Raw genomic sequence first — 23,398 nt, forward strand, 5'->3', positions numbered from 1 at the left:
CTGTTTTAGAAATAAATTATCATAGCCAGCAATTATTAATACAAGCATGTAAAAACTCCAAGTGGCTATATTAAAAAAATTCTCACCAGTCTAAAGCTTTTCAACAAATTATCTGTTCCTTATTTATGTAATGTATTCAAGAAAATGTGTGCGTCTGACAATGCAGCGGTTCCTGTAGAGAGGGCAAAGAGGAGGTGAGAGTCATAAATGGATTGTGAAATCTTTTATTGAAACAAATTCTAGTCTGAATGTTCATTAAGTTTTTTAGCGTAAACTTTGTCTGAAAGTGAAAACGACTGGACTCTTTCTCTTTCCAATGCATGTGTTCATTTAGCTACTGTCTAAACAGGTAATCAAACTGTTGTCGTGGGCCAAAAAGCCAGTAAACAGATGTACTCGGAAAGGAGAGGTGTGGTCTTTCTCTTTGTTCTAGTCCCTGTCCTCTGTGCCTGGTGTGCAATGCCTGGGTCTGTCTCCTGTGCCCTTGAAATCAAGGAAGGTCACCATGGACCAAGATGGAGCTGCCTGACGTTCTGTCCATCCCTTACCCCTCTGTTTGGTCCCTGAAGAGCAAGTTACCCTGTTTCCCATGGAATCAACAAAGATTACATTATGAAGATGTTCCATTCTTCTCAGTGTTAACCATTTCAGCTGCCAGCAATAACTGAACAAGGAATAACCATTAACTCACTCTGATGAAGCAAGAATGACACACATCTACAAAGTCTGCTTACTGTTCTCAGTTGCCACTGAGCCATAAAAAGCACTTATGAAAATGTATGTGTTGAAGTCAGAAAATAAAGAAAAACAAAAGAGACCAGAGGAAGCAAATTATATGCCAGAGTGTGATCTCTTCCTGCATCATAAGTATTTTCCCAGAGACCCGCTCCACAAAAGCTTATTACTCTACAAAATACAAACTTGTTTGGCATATTCCATTTTCTACAACGCATTTGAAATTGGCTTTATAGCTCTTTGGGGAAATGTCTGATTCTTGGGCTGGGGCAGGAAATACAAGACGAGCCTGGGGAAGCTAGTAGTGCCAGAAAGCAAGGAATTGCTAAAGCAAAAAACAAAAAATCAAAACCTGAGGCATGCCAAAAGGACACAGGGGTCAGCCTGGAAAAGCCCCCGGTCGCTAAAGCTGGAAAATTGGGAGCAACAAAATGAATTATGACAGAATCTCGCTACAACTCAAAAAATAAATATCTGAGTATTTTCCTCCTGCTGCGTGTGGGCTGTATTTCCTCACTAGCTTCCACAGAATAAAATATGGAAAGAGAAGGGGAGAAAATTCACAGTGAGGAAGTCTGGCATTGATGAAGATGAGCATCATCATTGAAGAGCCATATTGATGTCAGTAGTGTCCTCCTGTGATTAGGGTCAGTTACCTCTGCAAGTATGGTAACTCATTTCTGTGCCTTTCTGGATATACTACAGTGTTGTCTTTTTTTTAATTTTAATTATAGATACTTCATTACCATGGGGTCTTTTGAATCATATGGCTAAAGAGGCAGGGCTATGTGTGCCTCAGCCTGCATCACTGCAGCAAATATTTTTGTCCACAGGACCACACTCAAAACTAAAAGTCTTGCGCATAACCCAATAAGTGGGTCAGAGCATTATCCTCAAGCATAGAGTATATAGAACATGAAGAAGTCTCTTGTGTGCAGTTCTTTCTTTGTTGTAAAAGATGCAATGTGCAATAATTGTCCTTTATCTTTCGGGGGATGTGCCAGCAATTTCCTGAATCTTTGTATACTTTCTCTCCTGCCATCAGGGTATCTAGAGTATTCACTGCTGCTTAATAGATTAATATGATGTCATAAATATAATGGACCGAAGTATTTTCTGCAGAATATTCAGTGTGGCAAGACATCTTAAGACTGCATTGTGATGGAAAGCAGAAAAATTCAATCCCTAAGAGAATCAGCTTCCGTGGGCTGAAGACAATTCCCAGAGAGGGGGTAATATACAGGAGACACGAGTGGCCAAAATCTTGAGTGCTGGGGATGGTACACTGGGGAGCTGGGCGGGCACCAATTATACTTGTAATGAATACCATGAGCAAAAAGAAGCAAACCAAAAAACAAACAAAAAATGAATCACTCATGAATTAAAATAGAAAAGCTATTTTAGGCAAATGACTGACAACTAATTTCTTGTAATACCAAAAATAGAGAAGCCATTTACTTGTGATTCAAATGAGCCATGCTAAATTTCATGAGGTTTCATTTATATTTACACTGGTAGAACGTGGATTGCATATGACATCACTTTAAAGCAAGTAGCTAGAATAAAAATTAGAGACAGCATATAAATCAAAAAAAACCACAAAAAATAGCTCAGTGTTCTGATTGCAAATACATTTTTTTTAATTTTTCAAATCCTGCAAAGATAAGCTTATATTGTCACATTTTAAAGTGGCTAATACCCAGATCAAAAACTTTTCTCAAGTTTTTATCAAATATGACTCTAAGAGAATTGTCTTTATAACTTACATAGGTGTCTTGATGAGTGCATTACTACAAGGATCACTGACATCCAAGTAATTGAGCAGAAAGGCTCCGTTCTCTCGACATTGTAAGCATCCAGAACATTGATGAAGAGAATAAAATAAGGTGACAGTTGACATGTGCAAGTTTTGGTCATGGGATGAGAATTTGGGTCTGAATAATTTTAGGACTAAAGACAATTTTTACCTTGGTTTGCTGGCCATTTTAGTGAGTCTCACTAGACAGTATGTAGGAGCTCCTTCGGAGCAGCTGAGACTTTGTGATTGCAAAGGACATGGCAGAGCGTTAGGTATCAGCTGGACCACGGTAGGCTCTTGGGCCTATAACGTGTTATCAGTAAAAATTATGCGAATAGAAGCATAGTCCTTAAGAGGCCTTGTGTATTCTGCCCATCCTTTTGTGTGTTGGCCTTTGCCACGAGAGGAGCAAGCCCTAGTTCTCATCACCCAAGCAGGGGGCAAGACATGTGGAGTAGAGTCACTCCGCCTGTTACAGCAGGAAGCAGAGCTGCTCAACCCAGTTCAATCAAACCCAGCTGACTTGAAGATCCACGAAAACAAATGCTTGTTTCTGTCCGCCTCTGAGAGTGGATGGACATTTTTCATGACCAAGCCAGCTGATTTTGCACATGCCTGTGCTCCATCCTGGCCTCTTGCTCTGGATGAGTGTCCTCTGTCCCTTTCTGCGGCTTTCAAGGCTGCACTGCTTAGATTGTGCCACCATGGGAAGTGTGGCCATCTCGGGCCGTAGGACCTCCACCGTCTTTCCTGACTGCACAAGACTTGGGCCTGAATCTGGTATCACCTACACCTGTAAGCTTCCACAGGCATCAGTCACAGAGTGAGGGAATGAACTATTTATCCAATTAACAGGATGCTGGAGATAAGTTTTCCTGCCTGTGACTCACAGGGGACTGGAAAATGGATGACGTTTAGTGAGTACCTACTGCACGCACCTCATTTAAACCTTAGGATGTCTCTGTGGGTATTGTCATTCTTACAGGAGACTGAAAACTCAGAGTTTATGTTACTTGCTCAAGGTCACCCATCTGGGACCTGGCTGTAAACCCAGGATTGTCTGGTGCCAGGATTCTCTAGTGCTCCAGTGTGTCTAATCCCCACCGTGATGTTGTAATTATTCTGATTTACTAAAATCTCTAATATTTACGTAAGCCTCCTAATAGTGAGATAGATGGGACAGGAAACACTAATCTCCATGTTTTTCTGTAAAATGATGTAATTTATCCCAATATCTGGTTCCTATTCAGTAGCTACCATTAAGGGTAAGCTACCTGTCTTCACTGTTATCACAAATATTGCTAATACAATTGTACACGAACTATATGAAAAGAAAGTGGTGTTCCCAAACCATTTACTTTGGCTCGCACTGTGGAAGACGTAGATCCTTAATAACGTGACAAACGTATTCTCTGATGGTGTAACCTAAGAATTTCTCTTCAGAAGAAGCCATTTTTTTGTTTATAAAATATTAGACATGCCCTCTGGGATGGAAGAAGAGAAGCCAGGGGAGTGGATGTCAACAGAACTCTTAAAAGTGCAACCGGAACTAAATTGTTCTCCATAGAAACACAGTGGAAGCTGGTGGCTGACACTGGTGTGGCCCTGAGCATGTCTAGGAAAACGGCCATCCACTCTGTGGGTTAACTCCCCTAATCCTCAGCTACCCTATGCATTAGTTATACTTGTACTAACCCACTTTTCCAAATTGGACAACTAGCCACACAGCAGTTAAATAACTTGGCGAGTCGTACGCGCTAGAGTCGGGGTGGAAATGGAGTCTCTATAGGGAAAAAATATCCAAGGCCTGAGTCAGCACCAAGAAACACCTGAGGGTCGACTGGATTAAAGTGGAAAATGAAGTAGAAAGCAATGACTTATTTAAAATTGGGTTTTTTGGTCTCTCTGGGGCATGACGTAGACTCAAAACCTTGGTAAAATCTACCATATGCACAGTTGCTTCTTTTAAAGAGTGTTAGGTTTATTGGTGATGACAGTAGCTGTGAAGACGATGAATTTCCTTATAGCTTACATAGCGTATGCAAATAGCTAGTCCCGGAATGCCATAAAACACCTGTAAAATAATCTGAAATTAATGTGCGGCAAGATTTGAAGGAATTATACAGCAGGGGTGACACAGGCCTTCCCCCAGAGGGAGAGCCTTGCTATTACATGCCACCGCCATGTTCATGGTGCTTTATAACCACGGGGCCATCAATTAATGGTCGTGGATGAAAGGGAGAAGACCGCCACGTGCCGCCTACTTTATTCTTTTCTTCTTTCAAAAAAATGTTAATGTTCATTTTTGAGAGAGAGACAGAGAGAAGGGGGATGTACAGAATCCAAAACAGGCTCCAGGCTCTGAGCTGTCAACACAGAGCCTGATGCAGGACTTGAACCCAGGAACCATGAGATCATGACCTGAGCTGAAGTTGGATGCGTAACTGACTGAGCCACCCAGGTGCCCATACTTTATTTTTATCTGTTTAACAAATCACCAAAGTTGGAGGAGTGTCCACCAAGCTTCATATACTCATTTTTTAATTCTAAGGATAATGTAGGTAAACTATGCCCAAAGTAAAATTTCTAATTTTCGAATTCTTAAAATTTCAGTACCCCAAATTCTGCTGGTATTGACACCAATTAACGACAAGTTGTGTTCTGTCATTAGGTCAGCAAATGAAACGAAATCAGGACAAACAATCCATGCGGTGACTTTTCCAATCTGACTTTCTGTATTATAAGAATTAGGCAACAGCCAGTGGTCCATTACCATGGGGTCCCATATAGGAAATGAGCACCGAATGCAAAAACCTTGATGTAATTCTGTAAATATAGAACTGCTTTCACGTTTATTTATTCCATCTAGAGTCAGAAGAGTTATATTTGAATTCAAGTTTTCTCTTTTATCAGCTATGTTATAAAAATCCACTTAAAAATAAGACTGGACAGTACCAAATACTGGCAGATATTGAACAACCGAAACTCTCATATATTGTTGGTTGGAAGCAAAATGAGACAGCCCCTTTGTAAAAGAATTCGTCATGTGACCCAGCAGTGCTATGCTTAGACATTTGCCCGAGAAGAAACAGCTACCTGTGTCCCCATAAAACACGTGAATGCTTCTTGCAGCTTTATTTGTAATTGTCAAAAAGCTGGGAATTACCCAGAAGTCATTCAGGGGATGAATGGAAAAATCATAGTACATCTACACCATAGAATACTACTCAGCAATACACAGGAATGAACTCTTGATACACACAATAACTGCCGTAGATGAATCTCAGAGGCATTATGCCGAATGAAAGAAGCCAGGCTTAACAGGTTACATACTGTGTGCTTACACTTATATGGCCTTTGGGAAAAGGGAGACTTACAGGGATGGAAAGCAGATTGGTGTCAGCCAGGGGTTGGGGAATGGGGAACTGATCATGAATAACCCTTTAAGGCTGATGGCATATATAGTATTTCTTGATTGTGGTGGTGTTACATGATTCTATGAATTTGTCAGAACTCATAGAACTTGATGCTTTCAGTGTGTGAATTTTAGTTTATGGAAATAGACCACATACCACAATAAATGAGACCAAAAAATGTAATGCTTATGTATTTACTACCCATTTTTTTCTTTTCATATTGAAAAATATAAGGACTTTAGGCTTCAGTTTCTCTTGCACACTGCCTAGTGGTCACCCCACAGGATTGTCACGAGGACCAAGCCATCTAATGGCACAGTGCTTCCTAATCAGTAAATCATCTGCAGTTTCTGTTACTTGGGGAGACATGAGGTCACAGATTGTTACTCCTTTCTCAGAGGAAGTCAGTCGGTTGCCCTTGGCACTTGCTGGTAAAGTGCAGGCTCAGGACTGAATTCCAAGTTCCATTTCTGTGAGTCGAGAGAGACTTCTTCCCGTATCTTTCCCTGTATCTCCATCTTATGCAGTAAAAAATAATAATAAATTCAAAAATAACCTAGAGACCTTTCATCATAATTCTTTTGCCAAAGGAAACTATCTCCATACAATTGAACATATACACATAACGTTTTAAAGTCAACGGTGATTCATACCCGCCTACCCGTAGAGCATTTGCTTGGGTACTTGTTGTACCTTGTTCTCAGGAAGCCTCCCCTGTGATGGGAACAGCCTCCCTCCTGCACTTTAGGGAAGGGCTTTTCGTCTTCACCTAATGACTTTCTTAGAGACTGGTCAGAGAAGGGAGCAGGTGATGCAGCCCCAGGGTTTTTCTTAATTAGAACTGAGGTGAGGAGTCTCTCTCTAAAGAGTGGGAGGTGTGTTCTGAGAGCTGCTGGAGAGCGAGCCTCCCATCTCCTGGGACAAGCCAGGAAGAGAGCAGGAGGCAGCCTGCAGAGAGAGGACATGGGGGTCCCAGAGTCCTGAGCATTGAGTCCTGCCCTTGCTTGCTCTCCCGCCCTTGACAGAGATGAAGCTCCCAGTGGGTGTGAGTCCCACGTCTTCTCTTCAGTGCCGTTGTATTTCATCATGAACTAGTTTCGAAATGAGTTTTTGTTTTGTTCTGTAACCAAATGAGCCCTGACTAATAGCCCATAGATCCGTGTTAATGAATGCTGATATAAGCCATAGAGTCATGAACTTTCGTGTTGAAAGTTAAGGTAATTCATGAAATTCCCTGATTTTAATGAAGAAACTGAAACCTGTAGAGTTAAGTAATGAACCCATTATCACATAATGTAAATAGCATAACCAGGAATTAAATTTACGGGTTCCATTTTGCTGTGCTTCCTCCAGTGCATGCAAGTAAGAAGCAACACGTGTGTCTTTCTGAACCTCTTGTGATTCAGCAGCAGGCGATGACACCAGTCTGTGCCCAATCTCATATCCCTTGTTGGCAGTAAAGCGGTTTCTTTTTTAATTAAGAGAATTGGAAAACAAAGTGCTACGTAATCTGGCTCCTTGTTACCTCTGGGATTTCTAGTTTACCAGCCTCCTCAGACTCCCATAATTCCAGCCACCCTATCACCTCCCCGTTTGAGCACAGCTTGTTTTTCTCCACCTATTTACTTGAGGCCTGTATGTGCCTTTATACTTGACGTGGGCCTCTGGTAGATGCATGTAGTTGGGGCCTGTTTTTTGATCCACTCAGAAAATACTGGTGTCTTTAGACCATCGACATTCGACTGGTTACTGATAAAGATATAGATGGATGAATATCTACCATATTCATTTCTGTTTTCTACTTGTTGCCCTTGTTCTTTGTTCCCGTTTTTGTCTTCAAGTCTTTGAAAGATTCTTTCCTTAACCGTGTGCAGTCTACTATTAAGCCCAAATGAAAGGACATTCTTCATCTCTGTTGCAGTATTTTTTATATCCAGGATTTCTTCGTGCTTCATTCTTAGAATTTCCATCTCTCTACTTACGTTGCCCATCTGTTCTTACATGTTGTCATGTGTTAGAGCTCTTAACATATCCATCGTAGTTGTTTTAAATTCCTTGTCTGATGATTCTCACATCCTGACTGCATCCATTTCTGATGCCTTGTCTGTCTCTTCACATTGTGTTTTTTTTGCCTTTTAGTGTGTCTTATATTTTTTCTTGATCACCTGTCATGCTGTACAGGGTAAAAGGAACTGCTGTAAATAGGCCTTCAGTAATGTGCTTGTGAGGTGTGGGTGGAGGGGTGTGTTCTACATGCTGTGATGGGTCTCAGTCTCTGAGCGCACCTCTGCCTCCAGCCCGTGAACTTCACCAGTGTTCCTCTGTTATTTCTTCCCCCTTAGGTGGGACAGGATGGCTAGAGTGGACTGGAGTTGGCTATCTGCCTATCCCTGGTCAGTGACGCTTTGATGATATACCTCAGCAGGTTAGGCTCTAGTTAAGTAGTTTCTTCGGAAGGCAGGCCTTGATAAGAACAGAGTGCTCTGGTGTATTTTATAATAGTACCTTTTCCCCTCCTCCTGCCTCAAATAGGAGGCGATCTTTTTCCTGATATCCTGATTGAACTCCTGGAGGGAAATCTCACAATATTGTGGGGGTGCCCTTATGACTGCCCCCCCTGGAGTTTTTAACTCTCACTTGTCCCCACTGAGCCCCCATCAATTAAGGAATCATATTTCAGGTTTCCTGCTCTATCACTGGTCCACACGTCAGTTTATGATTATGTCTGTGCTTGGGGAGGCAGCTGCAACTACCTCTTACTTGTCTGTCTGTTTCTTCAGCTTTGGAGACAGATGTGTGCCCTGTGTCCTCACCTTTCTTATGGATCCGAGGGATGCCAGAACGGTTGTGAGTTTTCAGTCTGCTCAGCTTTTACTTTTTGGGAAGGAGTGGTGACTTTCAAGGTCCTTATCCACAGAACCAGAAACTCCAAGCTCCTCCTTACTATTTTGCAGTCATGTGCCCTCCTGAAATCCTTTTTCCTTTTTCCTTCTGCTTGGGATTGTCTGCCATCGACTGTCCTCTGTGCTCACCCCCCTTCTTCAGATGTCAATTTGTCAAAGTCTTCTCTGGTCGCTTCATGGAGTATTAGAACTCCCACCCCTCCATGTTTTCCTGTCCTCTCTTCTATATTTTCCCCTTTAGAAGACATCATTAACATCTCTCACTTCTCTTTTTACCTGTCTTCCCCACTGAAGTGCAAGCTTCGTGAGGACAAAGACGTCTGTCCATTTTGTTGATCGCTATTTCCACAGACCCTTGGAAAATGCCTAGAATATTTGGCACTCCGATTTTTATCAAAATGCATCAGATGAATGGATTAGTAAGTGGTTAAGGGATTTCATTTATTTTATCAAAAAATCAAAACATTGATATTTGTTTGCTGAATTCAGAATGCACCCATGAAATGTTTTTGAAAGTTTCATTTTTGTTCTAGTAAAAGGAGGACCCCAATTCCACCCAAATTCTATACAATGAATAAAATCTTTATGGGAAAGAGCACTGTTTGGAATCTAAGGACAGAGTAAAAAGCATTTCCTGGCCTTGAGTCGTCTGTTCCTGGAAACAGGGTCTCTGTCGAGCCATGGGCATCTCTTACTTCCTGCTCCATCCGTCCAGAGCCTTGTGGTCTCTTTCCTCCATTTTCTCTGCATGTGTGACACTCTCTGTTTCTCTGTCCATGGGTTTGCTATGGTTACCCCCAAGAAAGTTCATAGAATAAAGAAAGGGAACAGAGTTGGCTATCTTTGATCAGGTGTCCATCTTGCGTGATGATATATAACCAGGATAGTGGAGAAGAAGTTGGGATAACAGGAAGAACAGAAATGCCTCCTCTAGGGACTGTGGGCAAGTGATAATCTCTACCAAAGGCTAAGGGCAGGTCTGACAATGGAAGTATCCAAAAGTGATTTGTCATTCTATGAAGTCACTGCTGTAATATAAATACAAGTCTGTGATTGTCAGCTGTGTGATGGATCTGGAATAGACCTCAGTAGATGACATAAATATTTTCCTTCATTTTAAAGAGGAGGAAATTCAAATACAGAGAACTTTTGATTGCCATTAATCCTGTCACCTTACTGAGCTTTGATATCTTGCAAATTTCCCCTAGATATCCTAGGATCTCCATTTCCTTATTAGTGAAATAAAATGAATTCCAAATTAAAAAAAATAAGATGGGCCTTGAAATCAAATTTCACCAGTAATCTTCCCTACCATTCTCCCACTGTTTCTGTCTTTGTTCGCCCATGTTGTTGTTTTTTTTATTTTTCCTGCATAATTTAAATGAAAGAGTCCTACTTTCTTAACTGATGAAAAATCTTATGAAAAGAAGCAAAATAGTCCAGAGGAAGTTCTTGATTAAGAAAAGACAAGTGTATCAGCTCCGTACAAAGGAAACAAGAACTTGCAAAGAACGCTTACACATACAAACACATTATTCATATACAGGTAAATTCTCAAATATATTTACACCCCAAATGTTATTCTTTTGTGAAGAAAATAAATCAGACATCGTATCTATAAAACTTCATTTTGATTTGTGCAACAGAGGAGCAAAAAAATAAATGTTTTGTGCCTTTGCTTGAGAAGTATCTATTTACTTTACATTTACATTTGTATGGTTTGCTATACATATTTTTCTTTTTTTTCTTTTTTGCATGTATTTATTCCTATATACACCTTGGGAAAATCACCAGGGACACTTGTTAAAAAATGAAAGGAAAGCTACTAAAATAATACGCACTGCATAGTCCTTAACACAAATCAACTTTAAAGAATAATGTACTAAAAAAACAGTAAGACAAAAAAACTCTTGTAGTGAACACGGTATAGTTTGGAGCAGGATTTGTTAAAAAAACCATGGAGGTTGGGGCACTTGAGCAGGCTCAGTAGGTTCAGCATCTGACTTCAGCTCAGGTCATGATCTCGTGGTTTGTGAGTTCAAGCCGCGCCTCAGGCTCTGTGCTGACTGCTCAGAGCCTGAAGCCTGCCTTTGTTTCTGTGTGTGTGTCTCTCTCTCTGCCCCTCCCCTGCTCTCGCTCTCTCTCTTTCTCTCTCTCTCTCAAAAATAAATAAACATTAAAACAAACAAACCACAGAGGCTAAATGTGCGAGCCACAGCTACTTTTACAGGTTAGTAGAACTTTGTACAAACGTGAGGATGTGTCTTTGCCGATGGGGGTGATGTTTTGTCAGCTACTGAACTCTGAAGTTGTAAACAAATGTTTGTTTCTGTTTCCCAGACAGTATGTAACTAAAAAGTAACTAGATGTTGACATTTTTTAAAGCTTATTTATTTATTTTGAGAGAGAAAGAGAGAGAGCACAAGCAGGGGAGAGGCAGAGAGTAAGGGAGAGAGAATCCCAGGCAGGATCCACGGGGTTGGAACCCACGAACCACCAACCGTGAGATCATGATCTGAGCTGAAATCAAGAGTCAGAGTCTTAATCACCTGAGCCACCCAGGCTTCCCCTAGATGTTGACATTTTAAATATATGGGTTAAATTTAAGAAAAAAGAAGAAACAAATGTTAATTAAGTTGACATATTTTATGAGTTACGTCAAGGTTACATAAATGAAAACGGACTTTTCTTGAATGACATTGGGTATATTAACTAGCCTTCTTGAACCTCAAATTCCTTTCCTCCAAAACAGATACCAACTCAAAGAGTTAGTAGGAGAAATTCCTCTATTCCTGTCTGCAGAAAGCTTGGCACGGAGCCTTCTCTGTAGAAGAATGGTCAATAATAGTTTCTTTTGTTTTACTAGAATCCTGTAGCATCAGGGAATTACCATGCAATCAAATGCCCTCTAGCAATCAATATTTTGGAACATTTTGTGGAAACTCACACAACTAATTGGCTTTATTTTTATTTGGCAATGAGCATTTGTAAATTACAGAATTTTTTTTTGGTTTCTTGAGGTTCCGTAGAGGATGTCACTGCCAGTGGGTGATCACCACCTGCATCTCGACCAGGACTGCATGTACACACAGTCGAGTATATAACTGAATCTCTGCCTAGTGACTGTGGAGTCGTGACAAATGGTCTGTCCACTTTCTCAGTCCTTGCTGTAATGATCTGGCCTTGATGAAATGGTGGTTCATATCACTTAAGAAATTTAACCATGCCAGATAATCATCCCGTATTTCTTTCCATTCTCATAAATGACAAAACACACTGATTGCACGTCTCTACAATTTGACCTTTTCCTCTCCTTTCCATTGTCCTGTGTTACTAAGGAATTTAATACGTGTGAGTAGCTTTGAAAAGAAAAATATTGTCAAAACAAGCTGCAACATAATTTTGTTCTTTTGATTTTCTCCTGGCCGTCTTTGACGTGGATAATGATTCACTTCAAACATTTCATCAACGCAGAGTGGCCAATCAAGGCCTAGCAGGGTGTCTGTGTTCATAACACAAGCCATCAACATCTCCATAGCGCTCTCTAAACAGGATTTGGTTCATTTCTTGTTCTTCCATTCAGTTTGCTCCCATGCTGAATCGCTTTTAACTAGATGCATTTAATATGTCCCTATTGAAGTTTCAAGGCTAAATAACGATGAGTCATGTAGCATATTTCTAGACCACTTAGCTATCATCTTTAGGAAAAAAGAAAATCCCAACAGAACCCCAAAACAAACCAAACAAATAACCGTCTCCAAATATTTCCTGCTGATCTCATAAAATGTCTCATCTACCTTTGTTGATAAAACCAAACAGAACTCAGTCGGCATGTGTTTACTAAAAAATTAAAATAATAAACTTTTGTATTTATAGGTTATGTTACTCTTTAGCTAGATACACCATTCCCAGTACTGCTCCTACTTCATGATCTGTGAAAAATATTTTCTATAAGCAAAATTGAAGACATCATTCAAAAAGTTGAGATTTGATGGCAGGAGCTCTAGATACATCTACGGTTTGAGGGCAGATAAATGCATGTAATATATACAGTGGGTAAGCTTTTTGTTATGTCTTATGTAGCAATTTAATTGTCACCATCGAAAGACTTTTATAAAGCTAGAAAGTTTTGGGGGTGGCTCAGCTGGTTGAGCATCCGACTTGATTTCAGCTCCTGTCGTGATCTGATGGTCCATGGGTTCAGCCATGCATGGGACTCTGTGCTGATAGCATGAAGCCTGCTTGGGATTCATTCTCTCTCTCTCTCTCTCTCTCTCTCTCTCTCCCCCCCCGTCTCCCTCCCCCTCTCCCTCTCCCTCTCCCTCCCTCCCTCCCTCTCCCCGTGTTCCCCCCCCACTTGTGCTCTCTCTCTCTCCCCCTCAAAATCAATAAAGAAACTTAAAAAAATGTAAAGCTAGAGAGTTTTACAAAGCACTGTAAGTCACATCCTCTATAAAATATGTAAGGAGCTTTTGAATGCATTTAATTAACATATATATTTATATTTGCAAAGGCATATTTAACATCTGGAAGAATGCATCACAACTGGAAAGAGAGACCTGTTGGTTCAGTGGCTGTGGGACTAGGAATCCTCCGCCACTCCTTGTTTCTGGCATGTTCTGTCCAGGCCACACAAATGTTTTACTGAAAATGCCTTCCATGTGCCACCCAAACTCGTACCAAGAAATGGAAGGGCTTTGTGTCAATAATACTCAGTCACACTGTGCTTAGCACAGATTCTTGCCCCAAATTTCCCAAGGAACTGGCATCAAATCTGACGCACATTTGTGACTCATCGTTTGTCAGAATAATATTTGACCCTTTCTACAGAACAGTTTTTTGTGTTTGTGGGTGTTGTTTAATATACAGAAATGTTTTTTTTTCATATATTAAACAACATCCACAAACAGACACCCACTGGGAGACAGAAAAATCTTCTATCTGTAGAAGGACATTTCTGTAAATAGAGGAAGATTCTAGAAAAACCTTAATTCTGAAACTCATGAAGAACTGAATGATGCAACATTGGTCATGAAAACCATTAGGTGCAAGTTTCAACAGGACATTTATGCAGTTTCAAAACTTCCTCACCATAGATATTAATAAGAAAAGAACAAAATACCTTTTTAGAGGAGAAATCTGGCAGACAGCACCTTAACCAAGCGGTCAAAACTAGTATCACTGTTAATAGGCTAATGTGATAGGTGCCTACTGATAGGATCCACTAAGGAGGACAAATATTGCTGAGGTGGTATTCTGCCCAAAAAGAAAAAGAAAGCATTTAAATTGAAACATGAGGAAAGATTTGGTTAAATCCTGAAGGAGAGACTATAGCACAACTAGCCTGTGGACCTGTTGGTTATTCTTTAGCTTATTTCTAATTTCTTTCCGTGAATCATTTCTCAATCACCTTTAAAACTTGTTGCCAGAGTCAAGAAAATGAAATCTTAGTGTATGTATGAAGTGAAAATATAATTATAAGACCCATCAAAAATGTTGCACTGGAACAGTGAAACAAGAAACCATCCCTTCAAGGCAAAAAGAAAAATTTGAATGCAGTTTTCTCTTTTTACGCCAGAGACTTTATTTCTTGGATATGGAATTTTACATGTTTTTAAGTCCTTATATACTCCGGTCTTCTTATCTGTTCAAAGGTGCTCAACTCCCGTTTTGTATAGAATTTCTGTTGGCTACCAGATGCTGGGATGGGGGAAGGAACATTAAATGCTTTAGGAGTTAACACACTGGCAGAGTTGAAGTGAAGAAATTAAGTAGAATGCAACCTGATGAAGATACCCCCCAAATATTTTCTGGTCATTAATGTACTACACGGATGCTGATTTGATTTAAATCTCTACTCAGTCTGTGTGCTCTCTAGGGAGTGGTCCCATGAGTCTCTCTTTAGCATGGAAGCAAAAGAGAACTCTCGATCACCTTCACATAAGAAGATTTTCTAACTTTGTCCATGTTCAGTGGGAGTGACGGAGAAGAATAATGAAATAAACCTGAGCACATCCGTACTGACCTTGAGCCCAATGATTGTCAGGCTAATGGCAGGCTAAAGCTTAGCTCCTAATATCCACATCTGTGCCTCCCCACATGTTATCTTGTTTTTAATTCTTACATTGATTAGGTATGATCACAGTGTGATTTCCCCTCCTGCAGACAACTCATTTGTATTGCAAATTGTTAATAACATCCTAAAGTCCAACAATACTGTCATCACTGGGGGCCCCCACAGCCTTCGGATTCACTTCCGCGTTATTGAACTAACAAGCCTGGATACAGGGACAGCTGCAGCTCCTGGTGAAGCTCATGTAATCAGAAATGTCTCTCCCAGTGGGGACCTCAAAGTATTAAAGGATTGTAGCAAATTAGGTGACTCTGATGAGTAGAGGTGAAAGCCTTTGTTTCCTTTGTCCTTTTTGTGGGCACACACAAGCATGAGGGATGCTAGAATTTCTTTGAGCAGGTAGCTTCATGGGAGCGTTCCAGATTTACATTTGTATTCATACTCCATATTTTGCCCTCCAAGTACGACCCCGGGTACATTTATTGAACAGTATACACAACGGATATACCTCTGGGCTTTGGAATCAAATACACTTAAGTTGGAATCTTGGCTTCTCTGGTTACTACAGAGTAGTTTTGGACACATTTCTTTTCTCCTTCTGCCTGTTTCTTCATTTCAGAGATATAAATAGCAGTAATCCTTTTGTGTATTTAATGAAAATATGGATTAGAGGGCTGTCTGTGTACAATAAATAGCAGCTACTGCCAGAGCTCATCATGGACGTGCTTTCTGCGGCAAGAATATGCGCTTTCGTAGGTTTTATTTTAAGGGAAAGAAATTTATTATATATTTAATAGGATTAAATATATACTAATATTTTCCAAATTGCATCTTACATGCTGGAATCTTGTGGGGGCCGAAAGAATGTAGCTCCAGGAGTCATTTGAATGGTCAAATCAGTAAATAATCTCATTTGAAATACGGTCAATACATTTACTTAAATGTCCCAGATTGTTGGTAATTTTGTTCTATCAATCATTTTCTTTCACTTTTAGGGCTTTATTTTTGGACTCGAGTGCAGTAATTGAAGATTTCTGCTTCTGGCTATGATGGATTAGTTTGCAGCTGACCAAACTGAAAGCCAAGAACACAAGAAATGGTAAATACAATGAGAACACATTTTTGAAGGTACCAGAGAGTTATCAAGGCAGTTAGAACGTGTACAGCCAAGAACCTGGAGAGAAGGAAAACACATTGGAGGTAAGCCCAACACTCTACGTGACATTTTTTTTTTTTGGTCAAGGCATTTGTAGATTGTTAAACAGCATGGAGCAGGATGTAGAAAAGCTGAGCAGAAAGTAGCAGGTAAGCAGTGTGAGTGATAGTCTTACAGGTGTGAAAGCCAAAGACTGGGGATCAGATCATTTACAGCAGCCCAGACTGGAGGGGGCAATCCCTGCAGTGAAGGGAAAAGAAGCAGAGGAGATCTAGCTCTGCTCCCATTTTCATCTCAAAGTTGTTTGTCACTGAAAAGGGGTCACAGTGCAAGAGGTGAAGTAGAGATTGGCCGCTTCCAATGTGTAAGAAGATACTTGGAACTTTCTGCAGATTCACAGCATGAGAAATTGAAAAACTAGAATCTAGATTCTAGATCTAGAATCTAGAAACTAGAATCTTAGATCCCCTAAGGAAGGGATCCTGATACCCAACCTGTAAGAAAAGTAACCAGAACATAGACCAGACCTTGCAAACCCTAACCCCACCCTTGAACCTTTGTGTTCCTTGAACCTTGAACCTGCTTGTGTAAGGGGATACCAGGATTAGCTACGTGCATGAATTTAAAACCTAGGTCCCTGGAGGAATAGAGCATCAGCTAGAGCCTGTAAATTTTTTCATGCAAAATGGATGGCATTTAATGAAAAAAATAAGAGGTAAACAAGAACTAGGTCCAAGAAAATAACAGTGTTAGAAACCAAGCCAGTGATCATCCATATTTTGAAGTATGTAGACAAGAAGTGATTTTTATCAAGAGGAGAGATAAGTTAGAGGTTTCCACAGAGAACTGGAGTCCATACAAAATCCCTTCATGATTTCAGAGTAGAGAAAGTTTTCTTAAACTAGATGTTAAAAGCAATAATTGTAATGTCTCCTAAGTCCATCCATGTTGTTGCAAATGGCAGGATCTCCTTTTTTTAAAGGCTGAATAATATTCGTGTGTGTGTGTGTGTGTGTGTGTGTGTGTGTGAAGATTTCTTTATCCATTCATCTGTTGACAGACACTTTGATGGTTTTCAAATCTTGGCTATTGTAAATACCAAACAGATAAAAGCAGAGAGTAGAAGGGTTATTACCAGGGGTGGAGGGGTGGGGTAAATGGACAGAAGGGAAGATGTTGGTCAAAGGGTACAAACCGGTTGTTATGTAGGATGAGAAAGTATAGAGCTCTAATGTACAGCATGAAGACTATAGTTAAGATAACTGAATATTGGAGGCGCCTGGGTGGCTCCGTCTGTTAAGTGTCCGACTTCAGCTCAGGTCATGATCTCACAGCTTGTGAGTTCGCGTTCTGTGTCCGGCTCTGTGCTGACAGCTCAGAGCCTGGAGCCTGCTTGGATTCTGTATCTCCCTCTCTCTCTTCCCCTCCCCTGCTTGTGCTCTGTTTCTTTAAAATGATTAAATGTTAAAAAAATTTTTTTAATTAAAAAAAAAGAAAACTGAATACTGGAGGTGCCTAAAGGCTCAGTTAAGTGTCAGACTTCGGCTCAGGTCATGATCTCGCGGTTCTGAGTTTCAGCCCCGCAGTGGGTTCTGAGTTTCAGCCCTGCAGTGGGTTCTGCACTGGGTTGCGGAGTCTGCTTGGGATTCTCTCTGTCGCCCTCTCTGTCTCTGCCCCTTCCCCACTTGTGCTCTCTCTCGCGCGCACGCGCTCTCTCTCTCAAAAATAAGTAAACCTAAAACAACAACAAAAAAGAATACTGAATACTAGAAATTTTCTAAAAGATTGTTTTCAGGTGCTCTTATCACACACACACAAAAATGGTCACTGCGTGAGATGATAGGTTAATTAGCTTGAATGTAGTAATCATTTCACTGTATATGTCAAAACATCATGTTATATATCTTAAATATATACAGTGAAAAAATGAATACAGTATCATTTTGAGAATAAAAACAGTAACCATACAGGAAGAGTTTGACAAATAGAATTTTGTACGCATTAAGAACTTGGGTCATTACAAGGCACAGAGAAGAGATGAGAAAGGCAGGCCGGAGAGTGGGGGAAGTTATTTTGCATTATATAACAAAGAACTCATATACAGAATAGACCAACATCTTTAACAAATTACACTTCACAAATGAAAACAACCAGTAAGGCATTAGCATATAAGATACTCAACACTACTGATCGTTCAAAAATGCAAATTACGTGACTGCCAGAGTGGATACAATTGAAAGGGTGGTGATATGTTGGAGAGGATGTGAAAGAATATGAACTCCCATCCTGCTGGTAGGTAGAATGGTTACTAGCACCTTGGACAGGTCTTCGGTCCGGTATCCTAAATCCGAATGTGTGGATTTTCCATGACCCAGCAATTCAGCTACCAGGTCCGATCAACAGAAAAGCTTAGAATATGTACGGTAAAGATGTACGCTTATATCCGTGCCAGTGTTATTTACAATAGCTCAAACCCAAATACTCACCAACTGTAGAGTAGATAAATAATTTATGGCATATCTGTACCATGGAATAATGTATAAAAATAGAAATAAATTAACTTATGCTACAAGGAACAATTGTGGATAAATCCCACAAGGGTGATGTTGAGCAACAGAATTTAGACACACACGTGAATATGCTTTGTTACTAGGTTGATGTAGATCTCATAAACGGGCAAAACTAATCATTGGAATTAGAAGTATGGCTCATGGTTATCTTTGGCTGGAGGTGTGTGACCTGGAATAACAACCCGGGAATGTCTGCGGCACAACTAACGTTCTCTTTCTTAACAAAGATAATAGCTGCGCGCGTATGTTCATTTTAAATGCATCACCTCGTGATATGTGCATTTTCTTAATCTCTAACAAAGGGAAGTCAGTACCTGAGATTCCCTCTGACTTCCCTTAATAAAGTTATTATTGCCTTCTCAATCAAACGAAACCACCAGCTTTTGGAGCTTGTCTTTATATATAAATAACATTTGCCATTTATCCGATATCTCTTTCCAGGATTTATCACTTTCCCCCCTTCCCCAAAGTGAAAACTGCTTATAATCCTAACTTTCTGAACAGAGCACATTGGGCGTTGCTGTTTCTCATATATGAGAATAATCTTTGTAATTATTAATATTGTATGAAATAATTGGCACATGGCTTGGGCTTCTGGATGCAATATGAGGTGGATTAGGCCATTAGTTCTTCCAGTTGTTTGAATGATGCCCTCCTGCTTTCCCAGCCTTTCCTCGTCTGCCTGCAAAAGTCTGGAAGAGATACGTCCAGATGGAGGAGCGTGTGAGTGCAGGCACACCATACCCTCCCCACTAGCATAATTTTAACAACACACTGATATTAACATGTATTGCCCAAGTCAACCTAAACCAGAACTTACCATTTGTATTACACCAGCGTGGTTTTGCTTTTGCTTTGCCTTTATGGCTGTCTGTTTATTTGTTAGGGTCACCATGCCCTTGGCGGTATACAACACTATTTCTACCCAAAAGGATATTAACATACTTTATGAAAATATTACTGTTCCCGTATTGGCTCCTTGTTAATACCTTCCAACAATCTCATAATGCTTCGTCTCTCCTCTTGCTTTGCAGATTTGCTGATTCTTATTGTAAGTTCCTCCCGTCCTCAGGGTCCACATTTTCTGTAGCATTTGGAAGAAAAATGATTTTACTGTGAGAAAATAATGACTTAATTGTCAGCAAACAATACTTGTGAAAATGGAAGCTATTATCACCTCATTGGTCTGCAAATCGATATCCAACAGGCATTGTAGCCACAACACTGAGATCAAATGAGCTCTGGGGGCTGGTGTTCCGTCTGGGGAAAGGGAGTGAGCTTTAGGGACCCTGGCGACTGTGGGGTTTTGGAGTGGTGATGGGGGGGTTGGGGGGCGGGGGGAGAGGGTGGATCCAGAGCCTATAGCCAAGAAAGAATTCTTGAGACATTTTTGGTGCAAAAGGTGCTTTTGTTTAAAGCATAGGGACAGGAGTGGGGGAGGGGTAGGAAGAGCTGCCCTGGGGTTGTGAGGAGTGACTGATTATATACTACAGAGTTGGGGCAGGTTAAGGCCAAAGAGAAGCCTCCAGAGGCACGTTCATATGCTAAAGAGGACTCCTATGACACTTGAGGCCTTGCTGTTGTCACGCTAAGGTGTTTTCCCCCCAGTGAGGCATTAACATTAAGACAGTAGGGGATTCCTGGAGAAATGTTATACTCTATTTGCCTCCAGTATTTGTCAAAGGGCTGCGGGTTGTAAGGAAATTCGATTTCATTTACCATTTCCTTCTTTCCTTTGTTCCCCGCGTCACTATGGAGGGGAGGGTGGTGTTAGGGTTCCAGGAAACTGAGTCTATAGGTTTCTGGAGGTTAGGCTGCTGACAAGATTGCCTTTTTCTTATAATTTACTAAGACATATGTAAACTGCTGAAGACTCAGGTCCTTCAGGACTGTGATCTCTATCAGGTAACTTTTTGTTTGCTCCTTCTCTTAGCTTTTGGGCAGCCTGGAATGCTTGAGGAACGTCACAGGTATCCCATCTGGTGGGGGGAGGCGGTGTTACTAGCTTTTGCTTTGCCCTCACCTTGTCTTATGCTCCCTCAGCAAGACGAGCCAGTGGGATTTTCTCTTAATAAAATAGTCTGTGTATAAATGCTCTATCACATCTCATTTTAGCGTTTATAGTCATAGCTTATGATAATAGCGGCATTGTTGGTGACAGACCGACTTTTGCCGGAATAAACTGGACAAAAACAAACAAAGAAAACGCTTTGAAGACACCAGAGAGCTATAGTGAAGGCCATAGGTATTTGGGGGACTAAGGTCTGAGGAAAAGAAAAAAGCCAAAGAACTAGGAGTCTGGCAGTTGGCCCCATTCTTCACTCAAGGCAATGAGAATTCTTTTTTTAAAAAATATTTATTTGTTTTGACCAAGTGAAAGAGAGAGAGAGTGCATGCGTGCATGGGGGAGGGGCAGAGAGAGAATCCCAAGCAGCTCTGGGCTGTCAATGCAAAAGTGCAGGGTTCCATCCCTGGAACTGCCAGATCCAGACCTGACCGGATACCAAAGGACTGCTGCTTAAAAGACTGAGCTACCCAGGTGCCCCCAGGCAATGAGGGCCTGAAAAGCAGTTGCTAAGAGACTGGGAAGAGTAAATATTCCAATAGTCCCAGGGAATGGGGAGAAGGAACAAAAGAGAGTTTATTTTCAACCCAAGAGGAAGGACCCTTTTAAATCAATAGGGGTGGCACTTTAAACTTCAGGCTTTGGCTCAGGTCATGGTCTCATGGTTCATGATGAGTTCGAGCCCCAGTCGGGCTCTCTGCTCTCAGGACTGGAGCCTACTTCAGATCCTCCGTCTCCCTCTCTCTCTGCCCCTCTCCTGCTCCCTCTGTCTCTGTTTCTCTCTCAAAAATAAATACTTAAAAATAAATAGATACATAGATCTCCACACAAGGCTATAGCTGAACCAGAAGCCAGCACTCACTCATACTGAAATAACTAATTAAAAAAATTTTTTTTAATGTTTATTTATTTTTGAGAAAGAGAGAAAGACAGACAGAGCAGGAGCAGGGGAGGAGCAGAGAGGGAGGTGGCAGAGAATCTGAAGCAGGCTCCAGGCGCTGAAGCTGTCAGCCCAGAGTCCCACACAGGGCTTGAACTCACAAACCTGAGCCGAAGTGCTTAACTGACTGAGCCATCAGGCGCCCCAAAATACCTAATTTAAAGTCTGCTCCAATGCTCAGTTACATTTAGGTGATATTCTCCAATCCAGCAGTCTCCCTGAAGCAGAAAAAAAAAATCTTTATTCCATATTTTTACGTAAATATACGAGTCAATAAAATATAATTTGACATAAAAGAAGACATGACTAAGAACCAATGAAAAGTCATAAAAACAGATGCCAAAGAAAAGCAATGAAAATATCAGATATGTGCCTTGAAATCATGGTAATTAAACTGTTCCAAGTATTAAACGACAGGATAGAATTGCCAGAGAATTAGAAACTGTAATGAAGGACAAAGTAAAAGTTCTAGCAACAGAACGCCACAAAACGGAAACAGTTGGGAAGTGGATGAACACTGTGGCTACCTTAGACATGTTCTGAGAGATGGTTTGTTGGTAGGTGAGAATAAAATACCAAGTATGAAGCAGAGCGTGAAAAGAGTACGACAAATACTAAAAAGAATTTAGAAGACATCCGTGACATGGATAAAAATTCCGACATACATGGAACTGTAGTTGCGGGAGAGAGGACACGTAATGGGGCAGAAGCAGTATTTGAAAATATAATTGCAGATGCGACGTGGGACACCTGGGTGGCTCAGTCGGTTGAGCAGCTGACGCTTGATTTCCACTCAGGTCATGATCTCACGGTCTGTGGGTTTGAGCCCTGTGTCCTGCTCCACCCTGGGCATGGAGCCTGCTTGGGATTCTGTCTCTCTGTTCCCCCCCACCCCTCCCCCATGCATGCCCCCTCTCTCTCTCTCAAAAATAAACACACTTAAAAATATAATGACAGATGATTTTCCAAAAATAGTGGAAGACAATAAGCCACAAACGTAAGAAGTGTTACAAATGTCAAGCAGGATGCTTATTAGAAAGCCACGGGTAAACACTGCTGAAAACCGAAGGCAAATGGAAAAATCCTAAAAGTCAGCCAGGGGAAAAACTGTGTATTACACTCCTAGCAAGAAAAATAAGGTAGGTTAATACTTGGCTTCTCCACCTGAAGCAATGGCAGCCAAAGTACAATTCTTTCTCATTATTTCTAGAAAGTGCTCTAAGAAAATAAGAGTCAGTGTGGAGTTCTATACCCAGTAAAAATATCCTTTGGAAAATGGAGGGCAAAACATTTTTCAGCAAGCAAAATGTGAGAGCGTCTGTCACCGCAGATCTTCATTAAAAGTAATACTGACAAGTGTTCTCAACAGAAAGCAATTGATGATTAAAGGCAGATCAAGGGTGAAACTAAGCAGATAAATGTGTGAATAAAACTATGTCATTCTTGGATAGACCGTTCCAGTTTTACAAAATGAAAGGAGCTGTGGAGATTGAGGACACAATGCCTTGCTGGATATAAACACTGTATTTAATACCACTGACATGTACATCTAAAAGTGGTCAATTTTATGTCTATTTTGCCACAATAAAAAAATGGGCAAAGAAATACACACATAGGCCACCAAGGTATAAGGAATGACATAACAAACATTCTCCACCAGCAGCTTAAAAAATAGTGTTTTGGCAAGGGACACATCAGTGATGAGTTCCCTGAACTCGTGGTTTACAGGCTTGTTTTCTGCC

The 23,398-nt window shown here is 40.8% G+C and overlaps 1 long non-coding RNA gene across 2 annotated transcripts in view; it reads left to right on the forward strand.

Moving 5' to 3' along the window:
- The window catches only part of LOC113604424 (uncharacterized), a 200,406-nt gene that overhangs the window by 99,803 nt on the left and 77,205 nt on the right, over positions 1-23,398 (forward strand). For both annotated transcript variants that reach the window (XR_003426370.2, XR_008293495.1), the window contains exon 2: positions 15,921-16,125. This is a non-coding gene — a long non-coding RNA (uncharacterized LOC113604424). The remainder of the gene's footprint in view (positions 1-15,920; positions 16,126-23,398) is intronic.

The sequence above is a fragment of the Acinonyx jubatus genome, chromosome E2 (assembly GCF_027475565.1).
Source record: "Acinonyx jubatus isolate Ajub_Pintada_27869175 chromosome E2, VMU_Ajub_asm_v1.0, whole genome shotgun sequence".
In the NCBI taxonomy this organism is placed as follows: domain Eukaryota; kingdom Metazoa; phylum Chordata; class Mammalia; order Carnivora; family Felidae; genus Acinonyx; species Acinonyx jubatus.